The sequence below is a fragment of the Pelobates fuscus genome, chromosome 8 (genome assembly GCF_036172605.1).
Source record: "Pelobates fuscus isolate aPelFus1 chromosome 8, aPelFus1.pri, whole genome shotgun sequence".
Lineage (NCBI taxonomy): Eukaryota > Metazoa > Chordata > Amphibia > Anura > Pelobatidae > Pelobates > Pelobates fuscus.
Genome location: NC_086324.1, coordinates 79,660,490 through 79,672,605, shown reverse-complemented (window position 1 = coordinate 79,672,605; position 12,116 = coordinate 79,660,490).

Sequence of the window (12,116 nt, the reverse complement as noted above, 5' to 3'; positions counted from 1 at the left end):
GTGCATAATAGGTATTGGAGTTTGGGCATCACTATCATTTTGACAGCTGCTATCCTTCCCACCCAGGACAGGTATTTGTCCTCCCATGTTTGTAAAGTGACAGCTATGTCTCTCATTAGTCTTCCGTAATTGTGTTCATGGAGACCTGCTATGGTCTTAGTTATCCGCAGACCCAGGAAGGTGAGGTAGTCATCCCTCCAATCCAGGGGGGATGTGGCTCTGAGTTGGGCTATTGTGTGGCCTGGCACTCCCACTCCCATTGCTTGCGTCTTTGTGACATTTAGCTTATAATATGATTGGCCCCCATACAATTTCGCTAGGATATCGTGTTGGGACCTTGCAGAGCTCTCCATCTATGGGGAGAAGGATGTCCAGACGGTAAATACCCTCACTCTATAGGGGTAACCGTCACACCTTCAAAAAGAGAGCCTGGCACTCCCACTCCCATTGCTTGCGTCTTTGTGACATTTAGCTTATAATACGATTGGCCACATACAATTTCAGTCAAGAGGTTCGGCAGCGACACTTGGGGTTGTGCAAGTGTGAGCTGAATGTCGTTCACAAAAAGATTTGCTTTATATTCTTTTCCACCCACTCGCACGCCATGAATGGAAGTGTTCTCTCTAATTTTAATCGCTAGGGGCTCCAGTGCCAGCACATATAATAAGGGAGAGAGGGGGCATCCCTGTCTCATCCCATTGGTGAGTTTAAAGGGATCCCAGAGATCAACACCTGTGCTGTTGGTGTGCTGTATAAGGCCTTTATCACTGCCACTATCGTGTCTGGGATTCCGAACCTCCCCAGAACCGCCTGGAGGAATCCCCAGTGCAGACGGTCGAAGGCCTTTTCTGCATCTAGGGAGACCAATACCCATGTGCCCCATAGTGTGTTCTACAACATCTTTACAATAAATATAACATTTGATAACCAAAAACATACTCTAAAGAAAGTTTTTAACTATTACTATGTGTGCCACAAGTATGGCTAGGCACTGCTTGTATGTGCTGTGGGGGTTGAGGTTTTTGCCTCACGTCCTGGGGGAGCTCTCTCCCTTGAGTGCTTCCTAAGTATTGTCTGATTATTTTAATCCCTATTTTTTTTCTGTCTCTCTCTTCATAGACTACTGGCTTCTCTTGTGGGCTTTGGTGCCCTTAAGCTAATTAAGCCCTGGTTCAGGGTTTCGTTTTTTTTTTTGTGTGTACTCGTTCTCATGGGCCTAGGTTGTTTTCCTGTTGTGTCCCTTTTTCACCGGGAAACTCCCGATTTTCCCCTCCTGCCCCTCCCGCTGGAGCCCAATATCTTGAGTTGTTCATTTAAGTGACTTTATGCGGGTTTTGTATGGTGATGTGGTATTTGGGGTGGTAGGTCCCACCATTGGTTAAGGCCACCTGGGGAAGGGGTCTCTCTTATGGTTCACTTATTATCATCTAGGTCCCTGTTTCCCTTATTATCCCTCGGTACAATTTTACACACTCCCTCCCGTTATCATAACGGTACATTACCCAACCAGTGTTTCAAAGTCCATATTTTTAGATCTGCTGCTTTAGGGCTTTTTGTCTTGGTAGCTTGTGTTTGATAGCTTCTCTTTTATCTTTTTTTCATTTTTCTCCATTCCGGGGTGATTCTGGCCATCTCGTTGTTTGCGTTCTGGTTGGGTGGTGGTACAATGTCCCAGGCTTTCAAAATCTGTTCCCCTTCTTCTGGCGTGGCAATCACTGTTGTCTTTCCTCCCCTCGTTACCAATATTTTTGTAGGGTATCCCCAGCGGTTTTTAACCCCTTCAGGATGGAGTCAATAGTACACATTCTGATCAAAACAAAATGTAAACAAAAACTGGAATTTGCGCTATATGTCTGTTCAACCGTAATTCACCTTTTTCATATTAAGTGCACCCACACTTATTATAGATCATTTTGTTCAGGAGAAACAGGGCTTTAATTTCAAACTATTCATATATGAAACATAATTTATTATGAATAAAATAAAAAACTGTGAGAAATTTAAAAATGTAAAAAAAAATTGTAGTTCCACATCACATTTTAGCTATAAATGTCATAATACTGTTAGCACCTTAGCAGGGGGCACCGGATCCCTGTGCCGGGTTTGAGTGACCGGCAGGAGGGAGGCGCAGAGCGCTCCTTCCTGCCGGTCTCTCAATGTAGCGTGGCCGGGCAGCGTGGAACGCGGGACAGGAACCTCTGTTTCCTGTACCCGGCCACCGGCGGAATGACAGGAAGTGCTCACTCAGTGTTCTACATAGGCCTACATAGGCAGGAAGGAAGAGGAGGGTAAGGACCATTAGGGGAGGGGGGAGCAAGAACCATTAGGGGAGGGGAGGGGGGAAGCAAGGACCATTAGGGGAGAGAGGGAGAAAGGACCATTAGGGGAGGGGGGAGCAAGGACCACTAGGGGAGGGGGGAGCAAAGACCATTAGGGGAGGGGGGAGCAAGGACAATTAGGGGAGGGGAGGGGGGAGTAAGGACCATTAGGGGAGGGGAGGGGGGGAGTAAGGACCATTAGGGGAGGGGTAAGAACCATTAGGGGAGGGGGGGAGAGCAAGGACCATTAGGGGAAGGGAGGGGGGGAGTAAGGACCATTAGGGGAGGGGGGAGCAAGTACCATTAGGGGAGGGGGGGTAAGGACCATTAGGGAAGGGGAGGTGAGGTAAGGACCACTAGGGGAGGGGGGTAGTAAGGACCACTAGGGGAGGGGGGAGTAAGGACCACTAGGGGAGGGGTGAGAGGGTAAGGACAACTAGGGGAGGGGAGGGGGTAAGGACCACTAGGGGAGGGGGGGAGTAAGGACTACTGGGGGAGGTGGGGGGAGTAAGGACCACTAAGGGGTTTGGGAGAGGGAGGACCACTAAGGGGGGGAAGGACCACCAAAGGGGGTAAGGAGGGAGGACCACTAAGGAGAGGGGAGGAGGGTAAGGACCACTAAGGGGGGGGAAGAGGGTTATGACCACTGGGGGGGGGGTTACCACTAAGGGGATGGGGGGGAGGAGGGGAAGGTTTACTAAGGGGTTTGCGAGAGGGAAGACCACTAAAGGGTTTGGGAGAGGGAGGACCACTAAGGAGAGGGATGGAGGACCACTAAGGGGGAGAGGGGGGAGTGAGAAGACCACCAAGGGGGGACTGCAGAGAGACAGGGGGCCAAGGTAGAGCACTAAGGGACAGAAGGGGAGAACACGGAGGGACAGGAGGGGAGGGGACATCAATAATTGACAGGAGGGGAGAGCACTATGAAAATGTTTTACAAAAATAAAGAGCTGCTCCCCTCTCAGTCCCTATCCTACCCCTCAAACCCTCTCTTTTACACTACACACACACACACAGAAACATACAATGCATTCCTACTCACACACAGACACACCCGAAATACACAATGCATCCCTTACGTTCACACAAACACTTATTCTCTTACACACAGAAACAAAATGCATCTCTTACACAATCAATGCACCCCTTACATACACACACTGCATTCAATTACATACACAGAAACACACCTTGCACCCCTTACACACACACATTCACACACAGAAACATACAATGCATTCATTACACGCAAACACACACTGCATCCCCTATAAACACACTACATCCCTTACACAAATTGGTATCCCTACACTACATTCTATAAGAACACACACACATTTCATCCCCTACAATAACACATAAAACATCCCCTACACACATACACTCCACTTCCTGTGAGAGAACTCATGGGTGGGCCATGTAGGTATTTATGGGTGGGCATTGTAGGCATACTCACGGTCAAGCCCTGGGGGCCCAGACCTTGAGCTGTGTAAGGGGCCCTAAAAATGGAGCTGCTTCCTGTTTGGTAATTGTTGTGAGCACTGTTAAAAACAGTCTCCAGAGAGCCACTTCTACACCAGACCTGTGGAGCCAGACTGAGCCCATCATCAGCCTCTTGTCCTCATCTGGTGGTAAGTAGGCAATCCAATATATTATTAGTGGCACTAATCTCACATTAAATGGATACTATAGTCACCAGAAGCACTACAGCATAATGTAGTGGTTCTGGTGTCTATAGCCTGTGCCTGTAGGCTTTTTAATGTAAACACACTGTCTTTTCAGATAAAAGACACTTTGTGAAGACTGGCGTTGGCCATATGGCAGAGCATATGGGGGGGGGGGGGGCAGCAATTTTTTTTTTGCCTAGGGCGGCAAAAATCCTTGCACCAGCCCTGGACCTACTGTCCTCCCCCCCAGGCCCCCACCCCTTGCGGCGGGTGGGGGCCATAAAGATAATGAGGGGGGACCTACTGTCCTCCCCCCCAAGTCCCCACCCTTGTGCGGCGGGTGGGGGCCATAATGATAATGGGGGGACCTACTGTCCTCCCCCCTGCCCCCACCCCTGGGCAGCATGTGGGGGCCATAAAGATAATGAGGGGGGGACCTACTGTCCTCCCCTTCTCCGGCCCCCACCCCTGGGAGGTGAGTGGGGGCCATAAAGATAATGAGGGGGGACCTACTGTCCTCCCCCTCTCCGACCTCCACCCCTGGGCGGCGGGTGGGGGCCATAAAGATAATGAGGGGGGGACCTACTGTCCTCCCCCTCTCCGGCCCCCACCCCTGTGCGGCGGGTGGGGGCCCTAAAAAAAACAATAAGGGGGGACCTACTGTCCCTCCCCCCCGGACTGACCCCTGAGTGGTGGGTGGGGGACCTAAAAAAAACAATAAAGGTGGGACCTTCTGTCCCTCCCCGGCCCCCACCCCTGAGCGGTGGGTGGGGGCCCTAAAAAAAACAATAAGGGGGACCTACTGTCCCCCCCCTGACCCCCAACCCCGGAGCGGTGGGTGGGGGCCGTAAATACTAATAAGGGGGGAGACCTAATGTCCTCCCCCCTGGCCCCCACCCCTGAGCGGCGGGTGGGGGCCCTAAATACAAATGGGGGGACCCTAGTCACCCCCTCCCCCCCAAAAAAAATGATTCCCCCTACCTACCCCCCTCACCCTAAAAATAATGAGGGGGGACCTTTAACTAAGAACCTGTCAAAAAACAAACAAAAAAAAAATTACCATTCGATGTTTTCTTTCTTCTAAAATCTTGTTTTTTCAGCCCCAAAAAGGCCAAAGAAAAAAAACATAATAACCGACGCAATTAAAAAAAAAAAAAAATTAAAAAAATAATCCATCTTCACCCATGGAGGGCTCCGCGCAGACTGAGCTCTGCAGGGCGGGGGAGGCTTATAAAGCCTTGCCACGCCCTGCAATTAGGCTAAGAACACTCTGATTGGCCGGTTTAAGCCAATCAGAGTGCTCTTTGTCATTTTACACAGCGTGGGAAAATTCCAAAGAACTTTCCCACGCTGTGTAAAATGACACAGAGCACTGTGGTGGGGGGCGGGGGGGGGGGCATTAGGTCCCCCCATTGTGATTTATGGCCCCCACCCACCGCACAGGGGGCCTGATTTGCCATGGGAGGGCTGCCTGGGCTGTCAGGCAGTCCTCCCGAAGAGGATCGCGGCGGAGGTAAGTAAATTTTACCTCCTGGGGGATTAAGCCGTTACGGCGTTCTATGCCGCCGAACGGCTTTAACGCCCATTTAAATGGGGACGGCATAGAACGGCATAGAAGGCGTTAAGAGGTTAAAGAAGAAAAGGGGACATAAGTTGCAGTGTACGGGGACTGAATGTGACAAAAGGCCTTTTAAAATATTATTTATATGCTCCAAAACCCGGATATTAAGATTCCTCTTAGTACGACAAACATATTGTGCGGCATCCAATCTCCGTCTTGATACAAAAAGACTCTCCAGTTATTGAACTCCAAAAGGTCTTTGTTCTAACCATATTGACCGTTGAACAGGCTTTGCAACTGTTTCAACCCCTAAATCCTTTAGATTTTTCCATCTCCCTGTTAGTATTACATTTTAGAGCATAACTGGGGGCAATTACATGTTTTAACCCCTTCAGGACGGAGTCAATAGTGCACGTTCTGATCAAAACAAAACGTAAACAAAAACTAGAATTTGCGCTACATGTCTGTTCAACCGTAGTTCCCCTGTTTCAAATTATATGCACCCACACTTATTATATATCATTTTGTTCAGGAGAAACAGGGCTTTAATTTACCATTAACTATTCATATATGGAACATAATTCATTATGAATAAAATGTAAAAAAAATGTGAGAAAATAAGATTTTTTTTAAAATTTGTATTTCCGGCTGACATTTTAGCTGTGAATGTCATAATACTGTATCCCCCATTAACAGGTTTTATGGTATTTTGGAAAGTTACAGGGTAAAATATAGAACGTTCCATTTTCAAATAGAAATTTGCCAGATTGGTAATGTTACCTTTGAGACGGTGTGGTAGCCCAGCAATGAGAATTACCCGCATAATGGCATACCATTTTAAAAAGTAGACAACCAAAGGTATTGAAAGTGGGGTATGTTTAGTCTTTTTAGTAGCCACTTAGTCACAAACACTGGCCAAAGTTAGCGTTCATATTTGTTTTTTTGTTAAAAAAGCAAAAAACGAATATTTGGCCAGTGTTTGTGATACCCCACTTGCAATACCTTGGGTTGTCTACTTTTGCAAATGGTATGCCATCATGGGGGTAATTCTCATTCCTGGGCTACCATACGCTCTCAAAGGCAACATAACCAATCTGGCAAATTTCAATGTAAAAAAAATGAAATGCAAGCCTTATATGTGACTCTCTAACTTTCCAAAACACCATGAAACCTGTACATGGGGGGTACTTTTATTCTCGGGAGACTTCACTAAACACAAATATTAGTGTTTTAAAACAGTAAAACATATTACAACAATAATATATTCCATAAAAGTGCCGTTCGTTTGTAAAAAATGCAAAAAACTTCACTTTTACTTAAAATATCATCGTTGTAATACAATTTACCAATTTGAAACACTAATATTTGAGTTCAGCGAAGTCTCCCGAGTAAAACAGTACCCCCCATGTACAGGTTTTATGTTGTCTTGGAGAGTTACAGGGTCAAATATAGTGCTTGCGAATTAAATTCTCTGCACTTTCTCCCTGTGTTGTCAGGCATGTCAATCAAATTTTAATTAATCAAATCACCTAATTATGTTAAAAGATAACTTAAATATACACGTAGAATTTTAATACATATGCATTTATAGGTATTTAAATTCTACGTGTATACTAATGTAATATTTTATGTAATTATATGTATTTATCTATATATATATATATATATATATATATATATATATATATTTGCGGTTATTTGCATTTCATATATAGATAGATATATATTGTAGCAAAGAACAGCCGCTCTCCGGTCTTGTAAAAGTCCAAAATTTATTCAATAAAGTTTAAAAAAAGAGACCAACGTTTCAGTCCCCGCTCGGGACTTTCCTCAGGGTAACAAAACCATACTAAATATACATGCAAAGTACTGACAATATATAGGTAGAATATAATTAGAAAAAACTCACCCAGGTGCGGTGTATTTGTATCAGCCGTGTATCAGGGCACTTCCGGGTATGCGCGCGCACACCCGCGTAAACTCCGCCCACCTTACGTGCACGTGATACGTGCGGTGACGTGTGTGTTGTGTATATGGTTGCTAAGCAACATTACGTGCCTGGATTCTCCAGCCTGGATGAAAATATGGTGAATGAGAATAAACAATGTGACTTGTAAAGACTATTCGAGTGTGCATAAAAAGGATGTGTCTGTTCTGCTGTATTGCAGAACCGAATTACAAATATTATGGATAGCTGCAGAAGCATAAATTTGCCCATTTTATAAGTGTCACCCGTGCAAATGACACCCAATGCAGAGTGATGTACATTGAGACCGGCACAGCGGTACATATATATATAGAATACATAAAAAATATGTGTAATTGTACAACGTGATTCATATCTCTCTATACACTAAAGGCAAATACCCGAGCATCACATTAACCAAAATACATAACTAGATACAAACTAATGCACTGTATAAAATAGTACAAGCTATAGGAATTTTAAATAAATGAATAATAAGGGATGTTTTCGTTTAACCCTCTCTGTGCCATTGTCCCCAACTGATAAATCCAAAACGATTCCTTTTGGAGCAGCATCCGACCTCTATTACCACCCCTTTTGGGACAAGGTATGTGGTCTATACTCACAAATTTGAGGGAGGCTAATGGATGTCCTTTCTCCAAAAAATGTTTGGCCACCGGTTTGTCAGATTGGCCATCTCGATAGGCCAGCCTGATACTAGACCGGTGGCCACGTGTGCGCTCACAGATGGGGGTTTCCGTCTTACCCACATAATATAGTCCACAGGGGCACATGAGCTTGTAAATGACAAAGGGTGTCTTACAGGTAATGGTATACCTAATGTCATATGTTTTATTAGTGTGTGGGTGGCAAAACTTCTTAGATGGGATCATGTGCCCGCAGGTAACACACCCAAGACACCGTATGCAACCAAGTATGTTGGCCTTGCAAGTCTTGGTGTAACTGTCCACAGGATCTGTATGTACCAAAATGTCGCGTAAGTTCCTGTTTCTTCTATAACAGATCATGGGCGGTTCTTTAAAGATTTTAGGCAAAGAGTCATCTGTGGATATCATCTTCCAGTTGTCCTTAATTAGTGCTGTGACCTTGTCTGCAGTATTGTGGAATGTCAACGGAAACACCATGCGTTGTGATGAGTAAGCCTTATCCTGTTTCGGGGCTAACCTGGCTTGGGTGAGTGCCTCTTGTAGTACTCGACCTTCATACCCTCTATTCACGAACTTTTGGGTCATTGATTCCAGTTGTATTTCTGCAGCCTCTGTATTTGAGTTATTCCGTATGACTCTCTGATATTGCGCCTTGGGTATAGATTTTTTCAGAGCCCATGGGTGTGCGCTCTGTGCGTGCAAAAGGGTATTCCTATCAGTTGGTTTAGAGAACAGTGTGTACTCAATTCCATTCACTCCATAGGACAACTCAAAATCTAGGTATTGGACTGAATGTTCACTGATATTGGACGTGAACCTGATTGGTGTAGGTAACGTATTCAATGCTTGTATCATGTCCTGAGCTTGTTCTGCTGTACCGTTCCAGATTATAAGGAGATCAGCAATGTAGCGGTAGTACCCCGAGACACCGAGGAGAAGAAGACACAGGATTAGGAGAGGCCGTAAGATTAAATTCGGCGCCCAGGGGGAAACCGCCGCTCAGGAGGTAAATCCTATTTTCAACCTCTCTCAGAGACCACTCAGCTCTATCGAAGTAACCACTCTAAGTAAAGGGCTGTCTTTTATACCTACCTGTGGCCCTAATGCATTTAAATGGAGCACTGAATTATTTCAATTTGGGAGACAAATGAGATTGAAATAATTTTTCCAGAATGCTTCAAAACAGGAGTCATCAACAGTAGATATGGCATCAGGTAGATTTAAGACAAGATCTACATTTGATCCACACAGCACTAAACATACGATTAAAACCTTTTTATCCTCTACAGCCAGGATGGCACAGAATATTTTTTCTCGCAGGTCCAGACAACAGCACAATATAACCAAACAGGAGCAGATTTTGCTCAGGGAACTGTCTAAAGATTCCACAATAGTGATCCGCCCTGCGGATAAGGGCGGTGGGATAGTCCTTATGGACTACAGTTACTACTCCGATCATCTGAAAAGACAGCTGAAGGATAGCAATACGTACTACCCATTAAAGGCAGACCCTACAGCAGAAATACAGAAGAAACTTGTGGATATATTGGACATGTCTTTAAGAGCTGGATACATTGACATGGAATTATATCAATTTTTGAATAAAACCTTCCCCCGCACTCCGGTGATATACAGCATCCCTAAAATACATAAGAATGCTCAGAGACCCCCGGGGAGACCCATTGTCTCAGCCATCGACGGTGTACTTGAACCTATTGCACAGTGGCTTGATTTCATCTGTAAAAAACCAGTCGAAGCCCTATATACTTGCGTCAAAGACACACAGTCTCTATTACAACATCTTAAAACCTTGGACTTCAAAGACACAACACTGATTTTTATCACCATGGATGTGTCTAATTTATATACGGTCATCCCACACATAGATGGGGTAGAGGCGATGCGTCAAGTGCTATGCAATACTTCACTATATCGAGGCCCTCCGATTGAATCTGCATTGGAGCTACTATCCTTTATTTTGAACAACAATTATTTTAGATTTGAAGACCAATGGTACTTACAGATAGCGGGAACCTCTATGGGCTCGGCAGTAGCGCCAAGATATGCAAATGCATATATGTATATGTATGAGGTACAATACATACTAACCCCATATGCAAGATTCATCATGGGGTACTACCGCTACATTGATGATCTCCTTATAATCTGGAACGGTACAGCAGAACAAGCTCAGGACATGATACAAGCATTGAATACGTTACTTACACCAATCAGGTTCACGTCCAATATCAGTGAACATTCAGTCCAATACCTAGATTTTGAGTTGTCCTATGGAGTGAATGGAATTGAGTACACACTGTTCTCTAAACCAACTGATAGGAATACCATTTTGCACGCACAGAGCGCACACCCATGGGCTCTGTAAAAATCTATACCCAAGGCGCAATATCAGAGAGTCATACGGAATAACTCAAATACAGAGGCTGCAGAAATACAACTGGAATCAATGACCCAAAAGTTCGTGAATAGAGGGTATGAAGGTCGAGTACTACAAGAGGCACTCACCCAAGCCAGGTTAGCCCCGAAACAGGATAAGGCTTACTCATCACAACGCATGGTGTTTCCGTTGACATTCCACAATACTGCAGACAAGGTCACAGCACTAATTAAGGACAACTGGAAGATGATATCCACAGATGACTCTTTGCCTAAAATCTTTAAAGAACCGCCCATGATCTGTTATAGAAGAAACAGGAACTTACGCGACATTTTGGTACATACAGATCCTGTGGACAGTTACACCAAGACTTGCAAGGCCAACATACGTGGTTGCATACGGTGTCTTGGGTGTGTTACCTGCGGGCACATGATCCCATCTAAGAAGTTTTGCCACCCACACACTAATAAAACATATGACATTAGGTATACCATTACCTGTAAGACACCCTTTGTCATTTACAAGCTCATGTGCCCCTGTGGACTATATTATGTGGGTAAGACGGAAACCCCCATCTGTGAGCGCATACGTGGCCACCGGTCTAGTATCAGGCTGGCCTATCGAGATGGCCAATCTGACAAACCGGTGGCCAAACATTTTTTGGAGAAAGGACATCCATTAGCCTCCCTCAAATTTGTGAGTATAGACCACATACCTTGTCCCAAAAGGGGTGGTAATAGAGGTCGGATGCTGCTCCAAAAGGAATCGTTTTGGATTTATCAGTTGGGGACAATGGCACCGAGAGGGTTAAACGAAAACATCCCTTATTATTCATTTATTTAAAATTCCTATAGCTTGTACTATTTTATACAGTGCATTAGTTTGTATCTAGTTATGTATTTTGGTTAATGTGATGCTCGGGTATTTGCCTTTAGTGTATAGAGAGATATGAATCACGTTGTACAATTACACATATTTTTTATGTATTCTATATATATATGTACCGCTGTGCCGGTCTCAATGTACATCACTCTGCATTGGGTGTCATTTGCACGGGTGACACTTATAAAATGGGCAAATTTATGCTTCTGCAGCTATCCATAATATTTGTAATTCGGTTCTGCAATACAGCAGAACAGACACATCCTTTTTATGCACACTCGAATAGTCTTTACAAGTCACATTGTTTATTCTCATTCACCATATTTTCATCCAGGCTGGAGAATCCAGGCACGTAATGTTGCTTAGCAACCATATACACAACACACACGTCACCGCACGTATCACGTGCACGTAAGGTGGGCGGAGTTTACGCGGGTGTGCGCGCGCATACCCGGAAGTGCCCTGATACACGGCTGATACACATACACCGCACCTGGGTGAGTTTTTTCTAATTATATTCTACCTATATATTGTCAGTACTTTGCATGTATATTTAGTATGGTTTTGTTACCCTGAGGAAAGTCCCGAGCGGGTCTCTTTTTTTAAACTTTATTGAATAAATTTTGGACTTTTACAAGACCGGAGAGCGGCTGTTC